The sequence below is a fragment of the Eurosta solidaginis genome, chromosome 3, assembly GCF_040869045.1.
Source record: "Eurosta solidaginis isolate ZX-2024a chromosome 3, ASM4086904v1, whole genome shotgun sequence".
Taxonomy (NCBI): domain Eukaryota; kingdom Metazoa; phylum Arthropoda; class Insecta; order Diptera; family Tephritidae; genus Eurosta; species Eurosta solidaginis.
The window spans coordinates 230561120-230574432 of record NC_090321.1 but is presented as its reverse complement, the minus strand read 5'-3'; the positions used below and the strand labels follow the sequence as shown (position 1 = coordinate 230574432).

At 36.5% G+C, this 13313-nt stretch overlaps 1 protein-coding gene across 8 annotated transcripts in view; it reads left to right on the top strand.

Moving 5' to 3' along the window:
• The window catches only part of Pka-R2 (cAMP-dependent protein kinase type II regulatory subunit), a 405682-nt gene that overhangs the window by 242401 nt on the left and 149968 nt on the right, over positions 1-13313 (top strand). The window contains exon 1 of one of the 8 annotated variants that reach the window (XM_067775448.1): positions 12010-12030. The exons of the other annotated variants lie outside the window; for them this stretch is intronic. The gene's annotated coding sequence lies outside the window, so the exon portion shown is untranslated. Of the gene's footprint in view, positions 1-12009; positions 12031-13313 lie in introns of those variants that run through there. 8 annotated transcript variants of the gene reach the window in all.

Sequence of the window (13313 nt, the reverse complement as noted above, 5' to 3'; positions counted from 1 at the left end):
GAACCTTAGTTGTATATGTGAAGGCTTTTTCGAGATATCGATCAAAATGTAGACCAGAATATCATCTGTCGGGTACCGCTAATTTATTTATATACGTATACCACGAACAGTATACCTGCCAATACATTTATCATTTAAAAAAATAAAAAAAATAAATTTAAGGCGCGATAACCTCCGAAGAGATCTAAGGCCGAGCTTCTCTTCCAATTTGCGTCGTGCTCCTCCTGATTTTCCCTACAAATTGACCGGACGGGACCTACATGTTTTATGCCGACTCCGAACGGCATCTGCAAGGCAGATGAGTTTTCACTGAGAGCTTTTCATGGCAGAAATACACCCGGAGCGCTTGCCAAACACTGCCGAGGGGCGACCCCGCTTAGAAAAATTTTCTTCTAATTGAAAAACCTTATTTCTAAAATTTTGATGTTGCTTTGCCCGGGAGTTGAACACAGGGCATACATACGGTGTGATAGGCGGAGCACGCTACCATCACACCACGGTGGCCGCACATTTATCATTTGCTTCTACTTAATATGTTAGGTGTCATACCCATTTTACACAATTTTTTCTAAAGTTATATTTTGCGTCAAAAAACCAATCCATGTTTCATCCATTCACCAATTCATTTTTCGTATTTGGTATAGAATTATGGAATTTTTTGAAATTTTCGGTATCGAAAAAGTGGGCGTGGTCATAGTCGGATTTTACCCATTTTTAATACCAAGATAATAAGAGTTCAGATAACTACTAAGTGAACTAAGTTTAGTAAAGATATATCAATTTTTGCTCAAGTTATCGTCAGCCGAGCGGATGGACAGACGGTCGACTGTGTATAAAAACTGGGCGTGGCTTCAACCAATTTTCACAGTTATCGTCATTGAACCTATGCCCTTACCAAATTTCACAAGGATTGATAAATTTTTGTTTGAATGGCATTGAAAGTATTGTAGACAAATTAAATAAAAAAGGGCGGAGCCACGCCCATATTGAAATTTTATTTTATTTTTGTATTCTGTTGCACCATTACTGGAGTTGAATGCTGACATAATTTACTAATATACTATAAAGATATTAAATTTTTGTTAAAATTTTACTTTTACATTTTTTTTTTTTATATCAAAATTTACTCAAGTTATCGTGTTTACGGACGGACATGGCTAAATGAATTTCTTTTTTCGCGCAGATCATTTTGATATATAGAAGTCTATATCTATCTCAATTAGTTTATGTCGTTACGTGGTACCGTTATGCGAACAAAATTAATATACTCTGTGAGCTCTGCTAAGCTGAATATAAAAATAGTTAAAATGGATAGCATCTGTTTCCCCCTTAACTATTAAGGCAATCAAAATAAAATTCATACGCAAACATAAACAAATGCATATGTGCATATTCTTGAAAAAGTCATTTTATCTTTTGCTGCAAACGTAGCAAGAATAAAATTTTTAATCTTTTCGTGTATTTCTATTTTTCGTTACATTAGCAGTAAAATTTGGCCCACCAATCAAAACGTATTAGATTTTTTACTCCATTAGGCATTCAATAAAGCAATAATGAAATAATGCGATAATTTGAATTTTTGTATTTTGTATGGAACATTGAGTTCAATAATAAAGGCTTTAATGTAGCAAAATTTACTAATAATTTCATTAACCCTCTGTTTAAAATTGGTATTAAAGCAATTTTTAATTTCAATTTATAAAACTGTTTTTCCAAGCCCAAAAATTTCTTTGACCTTCCTACAGGGTGTGTATACGTTAACTAAACTTCAGCTTGTGTGGGTGATTCGTCCATTCATTACACCTGCACAAAGAAAGCTTTGAATACCACTTCTTTGATGAAAAACACAAATATTAAATCCCATTTTTCAATGTAGCGAGTAGTGCAACTTTACTTTCCTCTTCATACAAGAAAAAAAGTGTACAAAAACAATTTTACTTTGCAAGCGTCGTTCACAGCTGTTGATCGTGTAATAAATGTCACTTCAAAGCAGTGTCAATAGCAGCAGCAAAACCATCACATCATTGCTACAAAACTCAGCATGTACATTAGACTGGGTCGAAAAAAGAGTTGCTAATGTCCGCCCCTAAATTTGAAGATTATGTTGAGAGGGTACTTTGTTTACTTAAGCCTCAATCTCTACGAAAAAGTGGGTTTGTCCAATACCCAGAAAAAAAGTTGATTTTGTCGCATAGCGTTATTATTATAAATACGAAACAACAGGTTTGACTTATTTACTTTGACTTCCCCTATTCCTGATATTTGGCATATCTTTACTAACTTTTCAATGCAAACCCTGCAATTTTCCTCCAAAAATATCATGAGTTTCAAGTCTAAGTATAATAAGAATCAGGTAAAATAACAGTTGCAATAAATATTGAAAGTGCTATAACTTCTTTGTTTATTATTTTAGTAATATGGTTTCAAACCAATATTTTCTTGAATTTTTAAGTACTTTCGTTTGGTAAGGAAAAAAAATATACATTAGGGGGGGTTAAATTTTGTTAGCTGACCTAATCATGTGAAAACCACTTGATAGCTTAAAAGGACATTAAACGGAAATGTGGAACTTCTCAAGGGCAAAATAATAACATATCAATTTTAAAAATCGGACGTCAAATAACCAAGTTACAACGAAAAAACCTTTTTGGCTGTATTTCGAAGGATCAAAAAAAAATTAAAAAAAAAGTTTCCGAAACCCTCTCAACATAATCTTCAAATTTAGGGGCGGACATTAGCAACTTTTTTTTTTGTATGGGGACCAACCCAGTCTAATGTATATCCTCGATTCTCTAAATCCCCACATCAACCTTGTACACTTTTATGTATGTACATACGTGCATTGTTCTGATGTTATTTCCCGCCTTAATTCATATACTTCCGCTCAGCTATTTACATCCAGCTATTACTGCCTCTATAACGAGTACCCTCTGTTAGGCAGGCATTGAACCATTTTGTCCTCATAACCGTTGCATACGCCAAAAATATGAAATTTACTTTAGTTGGCTTTATAGCGACATTACTCTGTGAGAGTGAGTTTTCGAGTTGGGGCGATGGTGTAATGGTTCCCATGAGGTGTTGCATTTGTTGAATTTTTGTCCTTTGGTTTCGTTTGCCTGAAATTGAAAGCAGAAAAAACTTAGGAACTTCATGGGAACTGCCTGCATAATTTTGTGTGCTCATAAACGTATACAGTTCTGTTCCTATTTGGAAATGGTCACCGGACACAAAACGTTCCTTATAGATAACTTAGGGATCGGTTTTTATGTGCATATGGGACGTGACTCTTAGCATGATACTAAGAAATTTAAATAAAAAAATAAATGTAAGCTGCGATAACATCCGAAGAGGCCAAGCTTCTCTTCAATTCGCGTCGCGCTCCTTTTCGAATTTTTTCTACAAGTTGGCAGGACGGCACCTACATGTTTTATGCCGATTCCGACCGCATATGCAAGGCAGATGAGTTTTCACTGGGAAGCTTTTCATGGCAGGAATACACTCGGAGTGCTTGCCAAAACACTGCCGAGGGACGTCCTCGCTTAGAAAAACTTTCTTCTAATTGAAAAAATTTATTTCTAACATTTTGATGTTGTTTTGCTCTGGGCAAGAACCTAGGATCTTCTGTGCCAGGTAGATGGTTAATGCGTTTCAATATGCCCAAGGATCCTGGCTCCAATGAGACAACTTTTTAATAGGAAGGCTACGATTGCCATACGCTGGTAACCTGGCCAATCTATATTACGATGTTCAGCGCTTAGCTCGCGGTTATTTTGATCCAAAATACTAGGGTATAGTAATCCATCCATCACACTTTAAAAAATCCATATCAAAGAATAGGGCTTAATTTCCACCGCGAACCGGAACCTCTTTGCAAGTATTGTGTTATTGCTTGATATTTTATTCAGAATTTTATAGCTTTAAACATATATGCCATCGTAAGGCATACGGCACTTAGTCTATGTAGACTAATTAATGGTTGTTGTTGTAATCACAAAAACATGGTTATGGATCCTGGTATACCTCGGTACAGTCGCGTTTTGATACTAGCACAACGACTTCTAGAGCGATTCGTTGAACCCGCTAACTGGTCAACTAACCTTGTTTATAAGTGAAGTGAATGAGAGCTGAAGATTGGTGGTGGGAGTTTAAAGATGTCATACTCGAAGATACATAGATATTAGATTGGAAGTTACATCCTTTTATGGCACCTTAATAATGATAATAGTTGCGTGACACAGTGAAAAATTAGCTGCCAGGAGATATAGGCCGAGAATATCTGCCCATTTGCTAGCGCTACGTTTTTAGTGTTTGTTATTTGTGAATGTGACTTTGCAGTCGCTGTTTTGTTTGCGCGACTGTGACTACACGGTGAAAAATGAGCTGCTAGGAGATATTGAACGAACTTATCTGCCCATTTGCTGGCGCTACGCTCTTTTTTTATTCCGACTCCTAACGTCATGTTCAAGGTAGATGAATTTACGCTGGGAAGCTATTCATCCACACCACGACTTCCGTTATTCGTAGTTTGTCAGCATGCTTGCCAATAATCGCAATTAGAGACTCAATTACAGCAAAGCCATTATCTTCGAGAATATGAATTAATCAGTCTCTGCGCCTGCGCGATCTAGTGCTATTTAGTAGCAGCACAGAAATCACAGTCTCATTAGTTTGTATTTTCGTAGCTAATTGTTTCTCTGACGAGTGATTACGATTATCAGTAGTCGTGATTGTAAAGATGCCGATGCTGTCACAGGGAGTTAGTCACAACGATTTCTTAGGAATTTTCGCTGTGATTTACTGTATTATTGTACTACTTACTTACTTACTTAATTGGCGCTTAACCGTCTAAACGGTTATGGCCGTCCAACAAGGCGCGCCAGTCGCTCCTTCGCTCCGCCAACCGGCGCCAATTGGTCACACCAAGGGAGTTTAAATCGTTTTCCACCTGGTCCTTCCAACGGAGTGGGGGTTCCGATAGAAACACTTTCTTGGCCGGAGCATCATCTTTCATTCGCATAACATGGCCTAGCCAGCGCAGCCGCTGCGTTTTAATTCGCTGGACTATGTTGATGTCTGCGTATAGCTCGTACAGCTCATCATTAAATCTTCTTCGGTACTCGCCATCGCCAACGCGTAGAGGTCCATAAATCTTTCGAAGAACTTTTCTCTCGAACACTCCCAAAGCCGCTTCATTTGCTGTTGTCATGGTCCATGCTTCTGCCCCATATAGCAGGACGGGTACGATAAGTGACTTGTAGAGTATGATTTTCGTTCGCCGAGAGAGGACTTTACTTTTCAATTGCCTACCTAGTCCAAAGTAGCATTTATTGGCAAGATTGATTCTTCGCTGGATTTCAGTGCTGATGTTGTTGCTAGTGTTGATGCTGGTTCCCAAATAAACGAAGTCTTTTACTATTTCGAAATTATGGCTGCCAACAGTAGCGTGGTTGCCAAGGTGCATATGCGCTGACTCTTTGCTCGATGACAGCAGGTACTTCGTTTTGTCCTCATTCACCATCAAACCCATCTTTACCGCTTCTTTTTCCAGCTTGGAGTAAGCAGAACTAACAGCGCGGGTGTTTAGGCCGATGATATCAATGTCATCAGCATATGCATTGTACTAGCTTCAAAAAATCACAGGCACACGAATATTTTCTAGCTCTTCAGAAAACCATGTAGAGGAATCCCTGAGTACCTCGTGCATTAAATAGCATAGTTCCAAATTGGAAAAAAAATCGATTTTCTTCGAGATCTTAGCTAACTTTGAGCTTAAGTTCTTAAGTACTCATCGATGTTTATGCGTTGCCAGGGATCTCCTTTGTGCGAAAATATGATGCTTTTAATTTTCAGATTTTTTTTTAACAAGTTTCTTGAGAAAATTTTTGTTTTAAACTAAAACACTACTTACTCCCTTATTCATAAAAACACAAAAAGGTTTATAAAGCTTTAATAATTGGAAGTTTGTATGGAAAGCTTTATAGACCATTTTTATTTTTTGATAAATACGGTGGTTTGAAAGATAAACATTTCATTTGCCTTTTTGAGTGTGTCATCGATAAGATATTTTCCAACAGGGTACTTATTTGTATGTGCGTATAAAGTTTGCAGTTTAAAAACACTTGCCAGCAAAACGCCTGCACTCAGTAGCATTTTTTTTTTGTTGTTTTTATTGTGGTCTCTCAACAATTTCAGAGCTTCAACTGCATTTACGTAATATTTTTTTATTCTTCTGAGTGTTTTACACATTTTTGGCGGTTCACTGCATTGATTTTGCTCCTATTTTTAGATACCTTTTTGAACACTCAATTTCAAAGACTTGAACTTTTAAGCCTTGACAATGAATGAGTGTACAGATTGTGATATCGTGGTAAGAATTCTCTTTCTGTGCAGTGATAAAATAATGAAAATAAGTAAATAAAGAAATAAAAAATTTCATACAAAAATTATTTCAAATGTATGGAAATTGTATGATCTGTATCTTCTAAATCAAAAATGCTTTAATTCGAAGTATAGTTAAAAACGTATAATGTCGCATCTTGTTGGAAGCAAAATTGATTGTGAACCCTTCTAAAGTATTCTTTCGTCAAGAAACCGTTTAGTAAGGAAACCCGTTATACAATATGAATAAGTGATGCACTGACTTAAATTTTCATATATTTTGTAAGGTGTCTCGGCTATTTTTATACTCAGCGTGCTTTGCACACAGAGTATATTAACTTTGATTGGATGACGGTTGGTTGTACAGGTATAAAGGAATTGAGATAGATATAGACTTCCATATGTATATCAAAATCATTAGTGTCGAAAAAAAATTTAATTGAGCCAGGTCCGTCCGTCCGTCCGTCTGTCCGTTAACACGATAACTTGAGCAAAAATTGAGATATCTTCACCAAATTTGGTACACTAGCTTATCTGGACCCAGAATAGATTGGTATTCAAAATGAGCGAAATCGGATGATAACCACTCCCACTTTTTGTATATATAACATTTTGGAAAACACAAAAACCTGATTATTTAGTAAATAATACACCTAGAAATTTGACGTGTGGACTGGTATTGAGACTCTGGATAAAAATAAAAATAAAATTTTTAATAAATGGGCGTGGCGCACAAAGTCGTTAAACCTATCGTAACAAAATTCGGCAGAGAGGTTGCCTTTACTATAGCGAATGCTTTGAAGAAAAATTAACGAAATCGGTTAAGGACCACGCCCACTTTTATATAAAAGATGTTGAAAAGGGTCGTGGACGAACAAAATAAGCTATATCTTTGCAAAAAAGGGCTTTATATCAATGGCATTTCATTTCCCATGTGGATTTATAACAATAAATAGGAAAAACTTCAAATTAAAGAAAATGGGCGTGGCACCGCCCCTTTTATGACTAAGCAATTTCCTATGTTTCGGGAGCGATAACTCGAATAAAAACAAGTAAGGACGGGACTGTCTTCGGTTGTGCCGAAGACTTCATACCTTTCATGAATGGGGCTGAACAATAATCTTATCCCGTTCGTAATCTCCAAATAATCGGATCTATAAGATAAGAAATATATAGTGAACAGATGTACATACCTGAACGATTTTTAAGATAAATATAAAATAAAAAATGGCAAAAACCCCGTTATCTGAACGATCGGTTGTATGGGATATATATTATATATAGCTCCGATCGAAATGATTTTTACAGGAAATCTTCTATGATACATTAGAATATATATCACCAAGTTTCACGTTTTTATATTGGAAATTAAGGGAGAAATTGCCAAAAATCTTTCTATCTGAACGATCGGTTGTATGGGATATATACTATATATAGCTCCGATCAAAGTGATTTTTTCAGAAAATCTTCTGTGATATATTGGAATATATATCACCGAGTTTCGCGTTTATACTTTCTAAATTGCGGCAGGAATGACCAAAATCGTCTTATCTGAACGTTCGGTTGTATGGGAGTTATATGTTATAGTGTTCCGATCCTACCGGATCCGACAAATGTCTGATATAATATAAAAATACATCCTTGTGCCAAATTTCATTGAGATATCTCAAAATTTGAGGGACTAATTTAAAAGGGTTGTAGGTTAGAATAATAAGCTATAACTTAGCAAAAACTAGTTTTGAATCAATGATATTTCACTTATCAAGTTTTATTGTAAGAGGAAATGGGGAGAAATTTTTTTTTTAAACGGGCGGTGCCACGTGTTATGTAGAAAAGTAATTTATCTGAAATGAAGTGTGCAATTGAAGCACACGCTGAGTATATAATGTTCGGTTACACCCGAACTTAGACACTTTTACTTGTTACATATATATTATGAATTACAACTTGTTGAAAAGGCAAAAGTGTCATCCCTCTGATGACGAATAAGTTTTGTTCGTGGATAGAACAGAAATAAAGTTACAAGCCAATACACGAATCGACCTATGAAAAGGGGGTTTTCGGCTCCTAACAATTAATGCTACATTATAATGCACTACTCAAATGCAAATTTGTCAAGAAGCGCTCGAAGAATTTTCGTAAAATTAAATTGTCGAGCTTATTTTAACTCACAAAACAGGAATCCGCCAAAAAACTCGAGGTGGTATGATTTTGAATTGAAAAATAGTTCAGGCACGCCGTGAGGAATGAGTTTCATAACGAGCATTTGCTCAGAATCGAGTTTGTGAGTAAAAGGCAGGAATTCTGTTGGTGTAGCAAAAATAAACAATACAGAGCTCATCGAATGAGTAAAATAGTGTATGTGTCGTCATTCTTACAGCGTAAGTTATGCTTTATAGCAAGGACGTCCACGCAGTGTTCCTAATGGCTCTCCCTAACTCAAACCAGCTTCACATTGCTTCGATGGTTCGGATGGGCTCCAAACAACAAACAAATTGATATTTATAGAATAATACAGAAAATAAACTTGCTGTGCTTAGATTTTACCATCTAGCCCACTCAAAGCAAACGGTACATAATCCGATCAACATTAATTCACTGCTTGTCGAAAAATGTCTGACAATAGGTACGTGGCTCGGAACTGTTGTAAGGTTATCGATGAGCTATTGGTTTTTTATCTATATGTGATCAACAAGTTATTGGTTATTTATATAACGTTATCGATATGTTGTGAAACTGTTGTCGATAAACTATCGAAAAATTATCGATATATCAGCAAATAAGTATCGATTTGTAATCGGTTAACTACCAATTTGTCATCGGCATGTTATCTATTTGTTTTCGAAAAGTCATTGATTGAAAAAATAACAATTTGTTATCCAACAGTTATCGACATGTCAATAAATATATCTCGATTTGTTATCGGTGAACTACCAATTTGTTATCGGCGTATTATCGAATTGTTTACGACGACTCATATCTGTGTTATGAAATAGATGAATCTAAAGCTAATATTAAATCGATTACACATCCTTATTCCGTCGGTAAAAGAGCTAATAAGATACCAGTAAGAGGCCGATCACACGACGATAACAAGTCTATAAACCGATAAGTTGACGATAACAATTAGCTGACGATACCAAGCAAGCCAATAACTTGTCGGTTTTGATCGCTAACGCTAAAAAGTTGACGAAGTTCTTCCCAAAAAGACCGAAATTATTTATTACCTTCAAAAAGTTCTCCGGAAGATTACTGGTTCTGTTCGTTATGCCGACGGCAAGTGTCGAAAAAAGTATAATGATGAGCTGTATGAGCTTTACGCAGGTATGACGATAGTGCAGCGAATGAAACCCCAAATGCTTCGCTGGCTAGGTCATGTTAAGCGGCCAAGAAAGTATATCAGTCGACACCGCAGTTTGGAAGCAGAGGAAGGTGGCAGACCTCCACTGAGTTGGGAGAGGCAGGTGGAGGATCACTTGATCTCTCTTGGTGCTTCCAATTGGCGTCAGTTATCGCGAAACAGAGATAGCTGGTATGACTTTACGAAACGGCCAAAATAGCTTAGGAGGTTAAGCGCCAATTAATAATGATAAATAGGAAAGTTATGTCCATAGTTTTTTAACTTCAACCCAAGCTCACGTCCTTTTTTGTAACTTCGAAAGAAGTTTTCAAATGTTTACTGGTTTTGGTTATGCACTGCTCCTTCATCCAGAGTTTTAAGCATATTTGCTCTACAGCTCCTTGCTCAAACGACTACCAAAACTTTTTAGTTACACTAAAGTTAAAACCTCTATAGCAGTCGCATAAGACCACTGGACTGAGCTACCCGGGGAACTCTAAAATTATCCCTTCTTCTTCTTATCTTTCATTCTATATTGTTGACTGTCAGACAGATGTGTTACAGCAATTAGTTAAATATGTTATCGTAATTCATGGTTTGAGGTTTCACCACACATTGAAGCTCTATACTTAAAATTTCATACACTTCTCATTATATCTACATACTTGAATTTCTGGTATTTTTGCGCTAATTTGGCAAATCAAAAAAAAAAAAATATTTAAAAAAGTTCTTGTTATGTCGAGCAACACCAACTACTCGGGTGATTTGCCAAAAATGTTTAAAATATATTATGCCTGTCAGCTAAGTTTTAAATCAAAATACTTGCTGGTCGTTGTACTAACATATAATTTGCCAAATAGTCATAATAATAAATTGCGTCCATTTCATTTGACGGCAGTGGCTAAAAGTGCAATATAATACAAATGTATTTAGAATTTCATTTAGAAGACATACGAAAATTTATTTTGGCTAATAAATAGACTTAAACCTTGAGATATATGTACTCACCACTAGTGTCAGAGCGAACCTCCGGACGGTTTCGATTTGCTGAATAAAGAGTTGCGTAAAACCGTTCAAAACTTTGAGGGTGTAAGAGGTGAAGGGACCTCAGATTCAGATTCAGAACGTCAATATATATATCGTTAATGGGGTCTTGTCAAATTTACAAATCATTGCTTATTTGATGACACAACTTCAGTCTCGTCTTTGTTCGTATGAAAATGAAAAAATCACTGAAGATGGCACAACACCAAAACCCAAACTAAATTTTGATGAAGTAAAATTGTTTCATAAAACATCATAAAAAAATAAATAAATGTAAGGCGCGATAACCTCCGAAGAGATCTAAAGCCGAGCTTCTCTTCCAATTTGCGTCGTGCTCCTCTTCATTTTCCCAACAAATTGGCCAGACGGGACCTACATGTTTTATGCCGACTCCGAACGGCATCTGCAAGGTAGATGAGTTTTCACTGAGAGCTTTTCATGGCACAAATACACTCGGAGCGCTTGCCAAACACTGCCAAGGGGCGACCCCGCTTAGAAAAATTTTCTTCTAATTGAAAACCCTTATTTCTAAAATTTTGATGTTGCTTTGCCCGGGGTTCGAACCCAGGGCTTCCGGTGTGGTAGGCGGAGCACGCTACCAACTCACCACGGTTATTTATTGCTTGAAAAATAATAATGAATTTGTTGTCGTTCTCCATTATTTGCAAATACCTGTAAAGAAGAGAAGTGAGCCAGCAACCGAACCCAAAATTCTTGGCCATATACGCCGCAGGGCGCAAAATTAGTTTCATATAAACTGACATGCCGCCTTAAGCTGGCGTCTACATAAACTCAAAATGTATTGAATTTATACTGATAAACAACGTTTTTTTAAACACAATTCTGAGATGAGGCGTTTCCGAGAAGTTTTCTGAATAAGAGAGGTTTCGAAAAAGTAGTTGAGCTACGATGATATTCCACCCAGAAATCGATATAGTTTTTATTTTGAAGCACAGCTCAGCAAATCAACTATGCTACCGACGCCCAACATAACCGCACCCTAAGAAACCGAAACCGGAGCTTATAATGATGCGAGCAGTGTTATGATGGCCCTTTTTTGTTTTTCAGAGTTACTACAGTCAAGTATTTCGTCGGAAGGTGGGTTAGGCACTAGGATCTACGTCTGTTGGAGTCAAGTTGCACGGCATTCGATAAGCCGGGGCTAAAACCCAAATAGGTATATCGCGAATGTTTCGGTCCAGTGTTGGATAGAAAGCACGTTTTTCATAGTTGGAGAGGACATACCTCAAATTCACGATTTTCTTCTTGTAAGTACTTATCTAATCAAAGTCGATACAATTTTTATTTATATAAAAAAGATTCTTTTAACCTCTTTTAATTTTATGAACTTTTTATTGTTCTTTATTTTATTTTAATTTTAATATACATTTTTTTAATACATTTTTCTTATTTTGCTTGTTTATTTATTTGATTGGTTGAAGAGACCCTGCCTCAAATCCGAGTCTATAATGATCACCTATTTTTTTTTAGAGAAAAAAGCATCATAAGCCTGAAAGTCAGTGTGGTGGCATAACCTGCACTAAAACTCCTACCGTCTAAGTATTATTTTCTACCGGTAATACGGTCAAGCATTCCGTCGTAAGGTTGGTTTAGCACTATGCTCTACGTCTGTTGACACGTTGCAGTACTTTTGAAGTCCCAACTGGAACTAAAGCCTGTATACATGTACGCCGCCTCATTTCCATCCTCGGTAACTGTACTCATGTGCTGGCCATGGTATGGGACAACGAGACTTATCTTAAATTCCGGTGTTATTTGTTTCAAATGTTTCATTCAGATTTCAAGCACGTGTTTGTACATATGCAGCCTTAGGATGCGCATTTCGGCAGGTTAAAAAGACCATTTCTTTAAACAGGGCCTTCGCTTCTTTATCTCCCAATTGTGAAGTGAAAGCAGCAACCTTTACTTGTGATCGGGGAACTTTTTATTTATGTTATTTCTTCTAAATTATTTTTATCTTGTTTCTTTATGTGGTATGGTGACCATTCAAGTGGATAAATTTCAGTCACTGAGAAAAACTGTTGTACACTTACCCTTAGTCTTCTAACCACGACTGTGGTATTCTGTTTGTTGGGATATATTCGTAAACCGTAAAGCACATCTCGTTATTTCACTAATAACCATTAACTATTTTATTGAAAAATTCTGAATTCATCCACGCACGCAGTGCATACCGGCCAACAAGTTAAGTTTTACACCTCTATTCCAGCCTGGTAATAAAGTTATTGCCGGTAAAGGACAGTTTGGCAGTCTGCATCCATTAGTTCCATGAAAACATTGTAACCAACAGAAAAGCACAAGCATTTCATGGGAAATCGATTTTTTTTTGTTTACGAATTGCTCTCTCTGACACCAAAAGAAAAAAAAATCAAAAAAATTGTTAAATAAATTTAAAAAAATTCCATTAACATCATCAACCTTTGCTTCCTTACTCCACAAATATTTTTGGAGCGCTCACAATTTAGGATTCCGATAGGAGCCCGAAAAATATGAGGCTCAGAAATTTGATCACGTCACGATCTTTTAAAGC